At 51.2% G+C, this 15,989-nt stretch overlaps 1 protein-coding gene across 4 annotated transcripts in view; it reads right to left on the bottom strand.

The window, feature by feature from the left end:
• Positions 1–15,989, bottom strand: part of SSBP3 (single stranded DNA binding protein 3) — a 163,559-nt gene that overhangs the window by 96,972 nt on the left and 50,598 nt on the right. The window lies entirely within an intron of this gene.

The raw sequence follows: 15,989 nt of genomic DNA, 5'->3' as shown, positions 1-15,989 counted from the left end.
CCCCGATCCCAGACGCATCGATTCACAAACCCTTCCTGGGACCCTGAGAGGGCCGACAAGTCGTGAGCCTCATCTCTGCCTGTCCCCAGGAGCCAAGTATGCACGTAAGATCCAGGAAGACAAACACTCTGTCCCCTGGAATGTGGCGGAAAAGCAGTTGGGGGCGGGGTTCTCTCTCAAACTTTCAGCTCTTACTACTTCTCCCAGGCTGGATGAGGCAGCACCCACAGAGGGATTCCTGGAGAATGCAGGCAGGAAAAGGAAGCAGTTGGGGGAAGGGCAGGAGAAATGAGTCTCACGAGAAGGGAGGAGCCAATGTGATGTCATGGGACAAGCATGGGCATTGGAGCCAGAGAGACTACTCAAATTCCAGCTTTACCACTTCCTGTGTGGCTTCGCACAGATTACTTAACCTCTCTGAGCTTCAGCTACCACACCTTGCTGCACATCTGTAGAAAGAAGGCAATGACACTCCAGGTCCCAGCCAGGTACTTCTGCACCTTTGGTGAGCACTAGCTTTTTAAACCTCTCACCATCCATTCAGAGGGACTATAATACGGTAGGCCATCTACTCCCCTTTTCACCTACCAGTCTTAGCATCAGGCACCGCAAACACGAGTTTAAACAGATACTGACTGACATGTCCCCCCCCTACTTTGGGGGACCCACTCAAACCCCTTCTGAAACCTCAGAGACTCTAGCTCCTCCCCTCTGCTCTCACTAAGGAGAAGGGACTGGACTCAATTGCTGTGCAAGCTCAGTGGGCACCGCCCAGCTCCCAAGTACCTGAAGGAGACAGCAGCACTGGCCAGGCCCTCCCAGGCCCAGGAAGACAGTGGGTACCTGACAGATGCCCCCGCCTCTGCAGAGCAGCCCGGTTCAGCAGCTTTTCAAAGTCAACAAAGTAAGGTTTGCAAATCCTAAAAGGCTTCTCAAGCCCCTTCTAATCTGCCTGCCATTTTGTTTCGTCTGCTCAGCTCAAGTCAAGGGGAACTTGACATTTGGAATACTAACTGCAAATAATCCCACGCCAAAGACAGGGCCTGGCATGCTGCAGTGTCAGCATGTGGCTCACAAGGATGGTGGGAACACTCCAGACATTCCAGCTCTTTGCAGAGGGTCCCAGAAGGCACATGAGGCCCCTGTGGCCACCTGGGCGGGGACCACCCAGAACTGTCAGCTACCCCAGGGGCAGGGCTGTACCTAATTCACTGGCTTCCTCAACACCCTGCCCTGGGCGTGGCAGAGGAGAGATGCTATGCAGGATGCTACGTTGGCAGAACCTATGTTGGATGAATGAATGCATTCGCACAGAGTGGAAGTGCAGAGCGCACTGAACCAGGACATATTCTGCAAACTCCAGGTGTGAACCCTGTTCTGAAGCAGCCTCCGGTGAGCACTCTGCTTCTTGGTACTTCCACTTTGCAACAGACCCCACAGCTGGTCTAAACAGTGAGATCCACCAACCACCCTCCTCCCCCAGGGCCACAAACCCCAATCAGCAGGATACGCAGGTAGGACCCCATGCCTGTCCCTGGCATGCACACTCAAGGCCCTGTGCGCCAGCCAGGCCAGGGCCCAGGGTTTGTGGACCTGGGTGTCTTGACCCCTGCTGTGCAATAACCCACTCAGGCCTGCCCTTTAAGAGGAAGAGGGGCAGGAAGTGCCAAGAGGCCAGAGGAGGCAGAGACTTCAAGGGCAGGCTTTGCGGGGCTGAGGCTGACCTCCCATCTCCGACCTCTGAAGCAACAAGGGCTTAGCTGACATACAGTGCTTTTCAAAGGCAGCGAGCCCTTTGGGCATAAAAATAAAATTCCAGGACCTCAGCTGAATAAGATACAACGACTATAACCATAATGTCACATATGTATACCCTCAGCCCTCCACAGGCACAGGTTCCTCATCCGCGGGATACGCAGGTTTTCTGAATCTGCGGAAATGGAACCTGCGGATACGGAGGGCCAACTGTAGTAGGCCCTTTTATATAAGGAACTTGAGCAACCATGGATTTTGGCATCCACCAAATCCACGGGATCCTGGAACCAACCCCCGCAGATACTGAGGAACCGACTGTACAAATAAAGCTCAACAGCAAATACACCCATGTACACACGTGAAACCTCCTGTCCCCCAACGCATTAGGTCAACTCCTGCAACTCATCACCTCCTCCAGGAAGCTGTCTCTGGCCATGCGTGTGATCTGGGTGCCCCTCTTCTGTGTTCCCACCGGCCCTGTTCCCCCTACTATGATAGCACGGGATCCCCAGAACCTCCAACGGAACCTGGGACATATGCTCGGCTTGCATAAGCTAAAGCAAACGTTTATTTATTGTCCATTTCCCCAACCAGACTATAAAACCCTTGAGAGGGACTTCCCTGGTGGCGCAGTGGTTGGGAATCTGCCTGCCAATGCAGGGGACACGGGTTCGAGCCCTGGCCCGGGAAGATCCCACATGCCGCGGAGCAACTAAGCCCGTGTGCCACAAATAGTGAGCCTGCGCTCTAGAGCCCATGAGCCACAACTACTGAACCCGCATGCTGCAGCTACTGAAGCCTGCGCGCCTAGAGCCCGTGCTCCGCAACGAGAAGCCTGCTCCGCAACAAGAGAAGACACAGCAATAAGAAGCCCACGCACCACAACGAAGAGCAGCCCCCGCTCACCACAACTAGAGAAAGCCCGCACACAGCAAAAGACCCAACGCAGCCCAAAAAAAAAAAAAAATCAATAAAAATAAATAAAATTAAAAAAAATAAAATAAAACCCTTGAGGGATAATACTTTATTTGACTTCACTTTGCAAGTACCTGAAAAAGATCTAGCATGTACCTCAAACTGGAAAACCATCTGTTGAATCAATAAGGGAGGGGATGAGCCTATGGCCTCTTACCTATGCTGCCCCCTCCACTCCAGGAAGGAGTCTGAAGAGCCCTGGAAAATCTAAACCTAAGAAGACAACTCCAAACTACCCAGGGTGACGGCACAGCCAAACGGGTCCCTCCGCCTTTAGCGAAATCTATGTACCCAAGGGGCATGAGCTTGAGTTTCCATACAGACCCAGGCAGCCAAGGGAATTCTCGCTTCCCGGCTGAGGCTAAACAGGGACCCAACCACAAACATCCAGTAATACTGAACATGACGTGAATGGTGTAAAAATAGCTCCTGTATCTTGTGCCCCCACCCTTCTACCCAGCAACACAAAGGGCAGAACAAAATGACACCCCTAACAAGCCTCAGCTTGTTCCAGCACAGACAGCCCCAGCCTCCTACATCTGGACCAGCTGCTGGGAGCCAACTGGGGATTCCAAATTACATTTTAATTACCATAATTTTTCACAGGTACCTGAAACCAGGCCGTGACAACCGTGCTAGAAATCCCCAAGTATGACGCGTGAGGTTGGTGTTACAAGTCAGTGTTCTACGCACACACCTTTTCTCCCGTGCCCTTCATTTCATGGGGCACTTTACAGTTTGCAGAATGATTTCAGGGCCCTTCTCTCACCCAGAGGCTCTGGATTAAGACAACATGGTTTAATTCCAACCTCTGAAGTATAGTGCCCTCTACAGAGACCTTGGATTAAAGGGGGGTGTGCAGATTGGGGTTGGGGAGTGCCTTCTCATCCCACAGGGTTACTAGGAATATTAAAGACCAAACAGAAACCATAATGAAGATTTTTAAAGAGAAAGCATCTATTTAGAGTACTTCACGCTGGGCAGATAGTGGATGCTTAACCGACAGACGTTCTCAGTGAGGACGTGTCTATACAGCTAGCAGTTAGGAGAGTGAGCTCTGGAATTCATCTGCTTACATTTGAATCCAGGCTCTGCAACATTTTAGCTGTGGGATCTTAAGCAAGTTAATTAACCTTTCTGGGCCTTAGTTTCACCAACTGGAAAATAAGGACAATAGTAGTAATTACACAGGCACGTTGAGTCCAGTGAAATAAAAACAAGTGAAGTTCTAGCAGGGTGCCCAGCCCCAGCACATAGTAAACACTCAAAAAAAAAAGTATTTACCAGGGGAGAGGGGAATGGCAAGTGTCTTAAAAAAAAGCGAAAGGCACAACGTACGGTTCAGCTTTTACCTCCCCACTCAGGCACACGTCGTAAGTGAATTCTAGAAGAAAGGGTGGTGAGGGGAGCAGGACTCTGTGGCTCCCCTGCTCTAGTTCTGTCTGAAAGCTCACATCTTTCTCCCCTGACCCTGAGGATAAGTGCCTTCAAGGAAGGGACTGTGTCATGTTGCTTGTTGGTAAGCCCTCGGGTCCCTGACATGTGACTGGCATAAAACTTCGGCTCGGTCAATATTTACAAAATTAACTGAACAAATTAATTTATCTCTCTTGCCTCTGTGCATTCCTGATATCAAAAAGAAGCAGGCTACACAAAGAAAATCCTCGAAAGGTGGTTTGTCTCTTCGACCGCGGTAATATACGCCAAGGGAGTAGACCTCCCCGGGCGGCCCGTGTGCCAGAGCGCCCGCCCGACCATGCGGCTGTTTGCTGCCACAGAGAAGCAGAGCGCTTCCTCAGAAAGGCCCCAGGGGCGCTGCTCTCAGAGGTGATGAGTGGCATCAAGCCCACCCATGTCCCCACATTGTGGGAAGCCCCACACCCGCCGAGAGTCAACGGGGAAAGGGGACAAATGGAAAAGTGGCTCCCACTGAAACCCCAAAAGCAAGCCTACAGGCAGTGAGGAGCAAGGACACGTTTTATTTTTAGCCACGAATGATGGAAAGTTACTCCCGGAATGGTGCAAATTCTGCTTCATCACCCTCAGAACCTTCCCAGGATCCCCAGTGGCTTCCCAGGGAAATGGCGACTGGTAGGAGAGAGGAATTCCTGAGGCTCCCTCAGCAGAGGAGAGGGAGGACACGGAAAAAGGAGGTGAGCCAGGTGGAGGAGGAGAGGGGGGTCTCCGGGAACCACCGTTCCCCTGAGCCCAGATGGCTGGAAGCAACAGAGGCTCCTACAAGTGGTCACAACTCCCCTGGCTAGTAGGAGGCAGGGGGTCCCCCCCAGAGCCAATCCAAAACCCAAGGCTGGCACCAACCCCTGCTCGCTGGGAGGCACCGGGCTATGGAATCGGAAAGACTTGAGTTCCAATGCTGCCTCTGCTGTGTTCTGAAGCAGGTACCAAAGTTCACCGAGCCTCCATTTCCTCTTCCACGAACTGGTGTCACCACGCGCTGCAGTAAAACGATGCCTGCCCAGTAGGTAGCTGGTGCTTGATTAATCACCTTTTAACAATTTAACCGGGGCCCAAGTAAAAGCCTTCACAGGCTCTGCTGTGTGATCCTAGCCAAGTGGTTTCTGTTCTCTGACCCCACGTCTTCCCACCCACCAAGAGAACAGGCAACCTTTGAGGGGCACCAGCTCGGGGACCCCGCACCCTAACTACTGCTCTGTTGGCAGAAGTCTCCTCCTTTCAAGGGTTGGGGGCTCCACTCTGAAACCATATCCTGACCTCAAAGTGGGCCCACACCTCTGGAAACATTAGAAAATCACAGCGAATTCTGATTACGATGTTTATTCCTTCTACCCTCACCCAAACCGTATCTATGGGCCAAATGGAATAGACCCTGACCCGCCATCCACCCATTCCGTGAGGATTTACTGCTCCTTTTCAGTGCCAAGCTGGACAGTGAATACTTAGCAAACAGGACAGACCAGTCCCTGCTTTCCTCAAGCTTCATTACTAAATGCTGTAAGATGTAAGTTAATTCTTTTATTATGCTTGTGGTAAGAGCTACAGAGGGGAAAGTACTGGGAGACTCGGGGGTATGTAACAGGAGGCCTGACCCACCAGGGTCAAGAGGTGCCCTTTAGGCTGAGATCTGAAAGATGAGTGCAGGTGCTAACCTGCAGCCCAGAGAGAAAGGCAAGAGATGGACACCCCTTCCAGGCAGCAGGCAGAGAGAACAGCATGTGCAAAGGCACTTCTGAGAAACCAAGAGAAGGCCAGTGTGGCTCAAGGGCCAAAACAGAGACCAAACTGCCCTGGTTGGGGGCTGGCAAGGCAGGCTTTCAAATATGGATTGCCTCCACGCTCCAGCCTGCCCCACCCCCAAAGGGTTTCCTGGAACCTCTGGATTTGGGGAAATTTCCTCTGCACAGACGTCAGGAGAGATGCAGATGGTCCAGGGCACAGCAAGCAGGGCAGTCCCGAGCTCCAGAATCCAGGCATGGCATCCCGGCCTGGAACTGGCATGGACTTGGAGAAGGACCCTCTCCAAACACCCTTTTCCTGTCCCCATTCCCACTTGTTTTGCTTCTTCTCTTACTTTTATTTATTTTTAAACTGGGGCCTGCTTACGGTCAGGTTAATGCATTTTTAAAAAGAAAGCTTGAATGTGCTGCGGCCCTCCCTCAGAGGAGAGGGTGGATCAATAGCCCTCTTAGTGTTTTTTCCCTCTGCCACCAGCAGGCCGGAGGGGTGGGGCGGGGGTGCAGGCCTGGAGCACGCCCTGCCAGGTGGGCCTGAGAACAAGGCTTACCTGCTCCCTCTCCTCACTGCCTCCCTCTCCCAGGGAGCATCTCCCACCCGGCCCTGCACCACCCAGAGCGGAGAACCCAGGAAACAGGAGGAGAGCCTCGGCTAAGAGAGAGCACTGGACAGAGCCTGAAGACTTCAGTTCAATCTCAGCTTGGCCTCTTAGCAGCTTCAAAATTTTGGACAACAGCCTTAACCCCCCTGTACCTCAATTTGCTTAAGGAACAAGTGGGGATCTGTCTAAAAAAGGAGTGAAGTAATGGGAAAAGGGATCTGTGAGGCTGCTGGCCAAGGCACCCAAGGACGCCCCACCCCTTCTCTCGGGCTCCCGGCCCCCCAGCCAGGTAGACGGCACCCTCCCTGGAGGAACAGATCCACTGGCTGTCACAGATCCTTCCTGCCCACCTCTCCGCACCCCCCGGCCCCGGGTGAGCTGGCAGGCTTTGAGCTCCGTCAAGTGAAAGCCCTCCCCAATGCTGACAGATGGGGAGTCCTAAAATACAGCGTATGGATCATGTTTCGTGACTGGCAAAACATGCCAGCCAGGACACTCTGAGAACCCGGCCGGTTTTCAGGAACAGGATTTTACACATTTCCCAGGATTGGCGGATCTGCGCTCGCCTCCGCCCGCCCCACAAACCCCGGAGCCCGGATCCTGCACCGGGAGGATACTTAGGACAGGTGGAGGCCGTGGGGGAGGGGGAGCCCCACTACCAACAGGTTGGCTGTGCCCTAACCCTCTGCCGCTTTTAATGTCGTTGATACCCTTTACTGAGCACCTACTGTGTACCTTGATGCGAATCAGGCATTCGGCACTCGTTCTAAAGCCACACAGCCGGGGTTCCAACCCTGACTCTCACCTTATGGCCCTGGGCACATGGCTTCGCCTAACTGAACCTCCGTTTTCTCATCTCTGAAATGGGGTTGGTAAGACTTCCCTCACTGGGTCACGGTGAGCACTGGGGAAAGAACTGAACGTGAGCAGCTACAACCACCACAGTCCTTGTCACAACCGCAAAACTGTCGGGTAACTATTGTTGCCACTGTCCTACAGATGGCAAAATGGACACCGAGAGGCCATGTCAGCCAGCGGCGGGCGGGGTGGGGGGCGGCACGTCTGCTTCTGAAGGGCCTCAGAGATGGGTTTCAAAGGGTCTGCAAACCCCTGGGCTTATTATGCACAGTTGCTTGTACATGTGAACGTGCAGTACCGGAGGGCACCAGAGTTTATCAGTCTCACAGGGCTCGTGGGCCCGTAAAGGTTAAAAACCATAGCTCCATACAAGCTTGTCTGCTTGACACATGAGGTCCGCCTGGCAGTCCTAGACTCCAGGATTTGGAGCAAGGATTACACCCCATTTCCCTCTCCCCAAGGGAAAGAAAGTAGTTCTTGGCAACATCAGTTACAAGAGCTCCCAACCAGAGAAAAGAGTCGGGAGAACCACAGGCAGTTAGGTGTGTGGGCAAGACCCCTGGAAGGGAAGCCACAGGCTACACAGGTTCTAGAATCTCAAGATCCGCCATCTAGAGTCTCAAGAGGTACCTCTGGTTAGGTGTCGGGCTGAATCAGCCAAGTGGACAGATATTACCTCCTGAGGGCAGGGACATGTTTAGGAAATCAGCCAGATCAACAAGACATAAACCAGGGCTTCAACAACATTAATCTTTGGAGAGTATAAGTGCCCGAATTTTATGTTTGCTATCTAATTCCCTTCACAATGAACATATATCCGTGAACTTTTTTGGAAATAAGACATGAAACTAATCTACTTACAAAGCTACCTAGGTAAAGCGCACAATCAGGCTTGGCCTAATAAATACTTGTGCTTCTGCCCAAAGCAGGTTCTTGAAGGCCCCATCCGGGAATGGGAAAGCTATCATTCTGGGGGGCGAGTGGGGAGACTAAAGCACATTCCAGATACTTCTGTGGGTCCTCTGTGGTGTGGTCATTCAGGGACACACAAAGAGTTCTGCCTCTCTGGAATGATGGCTAGAAGGGATGGCGGATCTAGCTGACCTCACATACTCTGATGGTCTGGTAAAGAGGTGACAGAATTGGGGGAAATGCCTAATTAATTTTTCTCTTTTTTTTTGGCTGGGAGGGGCAGGTCAAGGAGGGGAGGGATGGAGAACAGAACACGTACCCCTACCACCTGAGCCCTCCACAGCAGACAGCGCTCTGAACCGTGCACACCTGTAAATTTCTTTGGGTGCACGTGGTTTTCAGTCCCAGTGTCTTGAGGATACGTACAATCCAGACTTCCTATTTACATTACATTGGTTTTCACCAACACAAGAACCACAAATGCTTTCTGCTCCACTCCTGTTGCCTGTGTGGAAATCCTTGGCAGACCAGGGAGACTGTAAAGTCATGGGAAGAATTTTCCGACTCAGTGTCAGATCCTTCTGCCTGAATGGGAAACTTCTGTGAGGGAAGACAAGGCACTGGCCTGAGCCATCAGATGCTGACCCACGTGCATCCACAGCAAAAACACAGTAGCCGCTGTAAAAAAACTTCCTTATTGACCCCGCCCAGTATCTGCCATTCCAATAAAACCGTTCCTAGCTCCCAAGGCTGCCTGAACAGACAACACCAAGAAGCACACTTCAAAGACCTTCTAAGTCCCACCCTCACTGGCAGGGAAGAAACAGAAGCACCGAATGTGAGCAGCAGAAACAAAAGGTGGTGGTTCCCGGCCACCTTCCCCATGTCCTTCTGCCAGAGGGCGGGGAGAGTAAGTCCTGGCTTGATCGAGGTGGCCTCAAAATTAATAGGGCAGGAAGGAAAAGCTTGTCGGTGTTTCTAAGGTCATCCCCGAGGCACTTGCATGAACATTTCCTTTAAGCTTTCTTTTAAAAACCCTGTTTCCACAGAAGTAGCCTCTCACCGTAAGGGCCAGGAGGCATCTCATCTCTGTGCAGGGCCAAGCCCGGAATCTGGCACATAGTGGATTCCTTACATAAATTTACTGGACTGGCTGCAATTACAGAGTCGCTTAGTATCTTTAAGGCCCCTTAAAATAGGAATTTGAATACCTCCTCGGGATACAGGTGCTGTCGCCTTGTATTGTGGGTTGAATTGTGTCCACCTAAAAGATATGTTCAAGTCCTGACCCCCAGTACCTATGAACGTGACCTTATTTGGAAATACAGATCATCCTCGACTTTCAATGGGGTTACGAGAATATCATTAAGTAGAAATGCACTTAATACGCCAAACCTACTGAACATCAGAGCTTAGCCTCGCCTACCTTAAACGTGCTCAGAACACCTACTTCAGCCTACAGTTGGGCAAGATCACCTCACACACAGCCTATGTTATAATGAAGTGTTGAAAAGCTAATTCATGTAACATACTGAATACTGTACTGAGAGTGAAAAGAGAGTGGTGGTCCAGGAATGGAATGGTGGTCAGTGTTATCTTGCTCACCCTTGTGGTTGCTGGGCTGACTGGGAGCTGCGGCCACTGCCGCTGCCCCGGCATCACAAGAGAAGATCTACCGCCCATCACTAGCCTGGGAAAAGATCAAAATTCAAAATCTGAAGTATGGTTTTTTACTGAATTTGTATCACTTTGCCACCGTTGTAAAGTCGAAAAATTGTAAGTCGAACCATCAACTACTATGTTGTAAGTCTGTAGATCCTTTGCAGATGTAATCAAGTTAGGACGAGGTTGTACTGGGTTAGGGTGGGCCCTAATCCAATGACTGGTGGTGTCTTTATAATATAAGGGAAATTTAGGCACACAGACACACAGGGAGAACGCCATGGGATGACAGAGGCAGAGATCGGAGAGATGCAAGCCAAGGAACATGGAGGAGTGCCAGCAACACCAGAAAATAAGAGAAAGGCAGAGAACAGACTCTCCCCCAGGGACTTGAGAGGGAACGTGGTGCTGCCGGACACCTTGATTCTGGACTTCTAGCCTCCAGAACTGCAAGAGGATAAATTTCTTCTGTTTAAAGCCACCCCATTTGTGACAGTCTGTTACTGCAGCCTAGGAAACTTATACACCCTGAATTATTTCCAACCCGCCAACCTCCAGCTACGACCGTACCCACCCCTCTCTTCCTCCTCTGCACTGCTCCCAGTTCAGGGTAATGTGAGCCACCTTGACAACCGTGCAACCACCCTTGACCTTTCACCAACACCATCTGGGAAAGGTCAGAGTCCCCATTCCCCGTCTGGGTCAAAGTGACACAAGGTGACCTTTACTTGGTGGTGGACTCTGCCCCTTGCCCTGCCAACTGAGAAGAGCCAAGGAGTGTCTGAGGCAATGCACAAGGTGTTAGGAAATGCAGAGAGGATGTGGGGAGGGGGTGGAAAGTAGGTGGAAATTAGGAGAGCCAGCAGAAAGGGAGAGAGAAAAGGAGAAGGTTCAGAACAGAGCCTGCAGGTCAAGGGCACAGACAAGAGGCAAAGGAAGTAGCCCATCTCCCCTGCTCCCCATGGCCAGCCACATGCCTCCCCCACTCGCCTGACGCCTGTTGGAACTTTCTACTCCAACAGCCTGCCAAGCAGGTTAACACCCGGAGAGCAGTCTACCCACACAGCTGTTGCACTTTGAGCTTCCCCAAAGAGAAAGCCAATCCGATTCCGTCCAGAAGCTGGGCTTTATTTGTTTTGCATTTTCAATACCTGGAACTTGAAGGGGCCAAGTCAACATCAAGTGGCCAAAGAGTTGTCTGGGCAGATGAATGGGGCCCAAGGGTCCACACGTTGCCTCACCTGTGCCCACTTAAGGAGAAGAGTCACCTGGGGTCCCGGGGCATCGGGGCAGGCGCATCCCAGTCTCAATCCCCTACCACACTCACAGCTCACATGGCAGTACCAATGTGCCTCAAGTGGAGAGAGCAGGAGACTGACGGCAGTCGCCGGGGAAGCAAGTGGCCACTAAATCTCACCTCCACTTCTATAAAACCACCAGAAACAAAGCATCTTCCAGCAGTGGCAGCGGCAGCGATGATCGATAATACAGATCTAGTTGGTCAGAGACCACACCAAGACCTTGTACCACAATCTTCCTGGGCTCTGGCACTCACACTCAAAGCCAGTCTACAAAATAAAGCCAGCCTCACAGGACAGGTGCAGCACTGGAAAGGCAGCCTGACATCTTGTTGAGAACCTGGGCTGGGCTAGAAACCCAGCTCCACTATCTGCAAACTGCACACCATTCAGCTGGCCAACAAGGATTTATCGAGCACCTGCTATGTGCTCTCTGAGGCCTCATCTGCAAAAATGGGGTGACAATACCCGCCTTAACAGAGCTCATCCGAGGATGGAACACGATGGCAAACTTAAGATGCCCCGCACAATGTGGGGTATAAAAAAAGAGCCACTATGAAGGAGAGATTAGAATTATTACAGTCCTATCTTCCAAATCAGCTTGAGACCCAAGGTCCACAACAGATTTCTGTACCATCCACTAGAACGTCAGCCCCACGAGCACAGACAGGGGTGTCATCTGTGCTGTTCCCCACCGTGCTCACAGCACCTACAACGGTGCCTGCCACATGGTAGGCACTCAAGTGTTTGTTATACGAATGAAAAAACTGCTGGCTATCCAAGGCAGAAGCATCAAAACTGCCATGACACACTGAACATCCTGGCGATGAAAGGACAGAATATGAGGTTGTAAACAAGCAGTCCTGCCCCCCCCAGCCAGGAACAAAAGGCCCTGGTGCCCAGTGGTTCCCTCCCAGTGAAGCCAAATTAGAAAGGGAGCCCAGCACTGCACTGCCTCAGGAGAAGCATGCTGGCTGCTCTGGGAGAAACCAGGTAAAGATGAGTGCTGCCTTCACTGTATTCATAAAATGAGGGCCAGAAACACATATCAAAATCTAGAGGTGGCGCCACTTCAGGCAGGATTCATGGCAAGTCATCTACTTTAACCTCCTTCTCCTTTACCCATTTCCATTTCAGGTTCAAACATACCTGGCGAGTGTCCTGGAACACATAACACAACATGGTGCCCCCTGGAACCCCCTGGTACATCACCCACCCGGGGGCCCTTCCGCCGTGGCTGCTGGCTGTCACTCCAACTCTAGATCTGCCCCAGATTAAACCTTACCAAACCCCAACCCTGGGTACTTCACTGGAAAGGCCTTTACCATATCCATCCCTGCTGGCTGTGCCCCACATGCCACTCCCAACCTGGGGCCATTAAGACCCACTCAGATGTATCCCATGTGAAAAAGGCTTTATGACAGAGGGACAGTGTACAGGCTGGTCCACTGCCTTCCTCGAGTGTGTGACTGGAGGACCAGATGCTTGAGCCTCTCTGAGCTCCAGGTCCGCCATTCCTGAAAATGGGCATGTATATTATAGCAAAGTGCCTCCCAAAGGGTTGGTGCAGGGGACTCCAGGTAAGAACACGAGAACGGCCCCTGAACGATTCCTTTTTACAAGTGCAGTACAAACGCTGTTCCCAGGAACTCTAGTCTTGTCTTTCTCACCCCTGTAAGAATGGACAGAAGTACAAGCTAGAAAACCATGCCAAGCAAGAGGCAGCCCTGCAAAGCAGTCGTCGTCCCATTTTTCTCAAGTGATTAACAGGTCCAAGAAAGGCTGGGGTGCGATTTACAAGGGCCACAGCCAAGAGAGATTTATAGGCGTATGGCCTTCCATGGTTTTCGGAGACTGTGCACAACCCTCCTTTGGCTGCGGATCTCAGCAGCAAGTAATTTTCTAATTGATTCATTAGCACTCCAATCAACTACTGCTTTAGACACAAAGGGCCCTGCTCGGGTCTGAATGCCTGAGCCAGGGATGCTGAGCTGAAAGGAACACTCCAGCTCCCCGGTGAGCTCAGCCCAGGGGCACGGAGACAGCCCCACATAGAGACCCTCTGAAAAGCACACCAACACCGAAAATGACTCAGAGCCTGGAAACAGAAACAGAGCCTACACAGCTTCTCAAATGTTACTTTTCGCAATGAGAATTTTCTGACTGGAACATGATTATGCAAAAATGCTAAGTGAAAGAGGAGGAAAAGAGCCTGAAAGGAAATACTCCCCCAAAAAGTTAGCACAAAGTTAGTCTTGGTGGTGGAAAGACAGGTAACTTTTTCTTCCTTCTCCTTTTCAAAATGAGCATGTACGGGACACATCATTTCTTCAGTTCTCTCAGGTGTAAAACCACAACAATGATGCCCGATTCCCAGGGTTACTGTCAGGATGAAATCAGATCATGCATGAAATAACCAGAACCCAAGAGCTGTGGGCGCAGGACAGAGCACCAGGCTTCCCCACCAGCTCTGCGACTCATGAGCCCACCTGCCACTCTCGGGCCAAGAACCAAAGTGATGCTCAGGGAGGTTACAAATTACTCCTGTCACTTGTGAATTGTTGAAGCTACAAATGCTAAAGTTCACAGATCTCAAGAGCAATGCTGTAATAATTTAAATATAAATTAAGCTTTAAAAACAGTCTTCCTTCATTGTTCCATACTCCTTTGGCATGTGGGATATGCACGTACGACAGGGTTCCTCAACAGACCAGGGCATTAGGAAGGAATCTCCAGCAGATACCCTAAGGGAATGATCAGAAGCTGTGCTGGACCCTCGTGGGATTGGGGACCTGCTTGCTGCCTGTACATCCAGCTGTACAGAAGTCCTCAAACAAAACATGGCATTTTGGAAGGACTCCTGACTCAACCCAGCCTGGATGAGCACGCTCCTCTACCCAGCCAGCCACCCACTCACCCATCCACCCAATCTATCTATCCACCCACCCATCCATCCAAACATCAAGTTTATTCTCCATAAGGAACTCCGGGTGAGCCAAGCAGTGGGAACTCCCAGCAAACTAACAGTCTTCCTTATTATGAAAGACAAAACACATCAAGTAGCCTCAGTCTGCACAGCCTTGGGCTAGACAGGGCTCAAGGTACATAAAAGGACCAAAGGCCTAGAGACGCGACTTTGCTCATCAAAGCCCAAAGCTTCAGAACTAGCAAAGGACGCCTTAGGAAGCCTGAAGGGAACTGATTCAAGCCCTAGTTCCCCTAGCAAGGAATTAACTTGTTACCCTATGAAGTGACACCCTCCAGAAAAGCCAAATGGGTCCAAATTTCTTGGCTGGTAAGCAAGGTGGCTTCTTCAAGTGACACAGTGAAAAGAAGTCAAACTTCCACAAAACATCCCTAGGGAACCTTTGTCAGAAACTGTCCCACCAGGTCTCCCCCACTTCCTATGAGGCTCCATTTCTTCTCCAAACCCTTTCCCCCCTTCCCCTCACCTCCCACTCTCTAGAGTAGAAAGTCACCCATGTCGTGTCTTACTATGGCAACGTTAACACAACAAGGCAAACATAAAATGTGGGTGGCTACCATCTGATGAGTCTCATCTCGCTAGGATCCGTAGCAGGAAGCAGCTGCATTTCACTCCTCTTTTTTACCATCCAAGCATCTACCATGATCAGCATTGTACTCACTACTATTATTACTGTTAACAGAAATGTGCGAACAGTATAACTGCTCTGAATTTCAATACGGAGGTAAATTCTTTGTCAATTTTTCCTACTCTAAAACGGAAGATGGGGACTTCCCTGGTGGTGCAGTGGTTAAGAATCCGCCTGGGACTTCCCTGGTGGTGCGGTGGTTAACAATCCTCCTGCCAATACAGGAGACACAGGTTCAATCCCTGGTCTGTGAAGATCCCACATGCCACGGAGCAACTAAGCCCGTGTGCCACAACTACTGAGCCTGCGCTCTAGAGCCCGCGAGCCACAACTACTGAAGCCCGCACGCCACAACTACTGAGCCTGTGCTCTAGAGCCCACGAGCCACAACTACTGAGCTGGCGCACCACAACTACTGAAGCTCGCGTGCTTAGAGCCCGTGCTCTGCAAAAAGAGAAGCCACTGCAATGAGAAGCCCGCACATCGCAATGAAGAGGAGTCCCTGCTCGCCACAACTAGAGAAAGCCCACACACAGCAACGAGGACCCAACACAGCCAAAAATAAATCAATTAATTTTTAAAAATAAATAAATAAGGGCTTCCCTGGTGGCAAAGTGGTTGAGAGTCCGCCTCCCGATGCAGGGGACATGGGTTCGTGCCCTGGTCGGGGAAGATCTCACATGCCGCGGAGCGGCTGAGCCCGTGAGCCATGGCCGCTGGGCCTGCGCGTCCGGAGCCTGTGCTCCGCAGCGGGAGAGGCCACAACAATGAGAGACCCGCGTACCACACTAAATAAATAAATAAATAAATAAATAAATAAATAAAATTAAAAAATGGAACAGAGGATGGCTAATGGTAGAAGAACCTCAGCGAAACCCATGAGGCTCAACCAGGACCCCCCAGAGCAGAGCACAAAACTCATCCAGCCGCACAAAACATGAGCAGACTCTGAGGGGCACTCTCTGAATGGCAAATCCTAGAACTGCAGGAGAAACTTGAGATTTGGGTGAGAGTGAGGAGCTGACCCTCAGGAGCCCCAGGTTTTGCTGGCGGCCCTGCAGGTAATGCATCCCCAGGTGGTCGACCATCCCATGTGGCCCT

This window comes from Grampus griseus (assembly GCF_964374135.1).
Source record: "Grampus griseus genome assembly, chromosome: 1".
In the NCBI taxonomy this organism is placed as follows: domain Eukaryota; kingdom Metazoa; phylum Chordata; class Mammalia; order Artiodactyla; family Delphinidae; genus Grampus; species Grampus griseus.
Note: the sequence above shows the minus strand (reverse complement) of the source record. Positions and strands in the feature narration are given on the sequence as shown.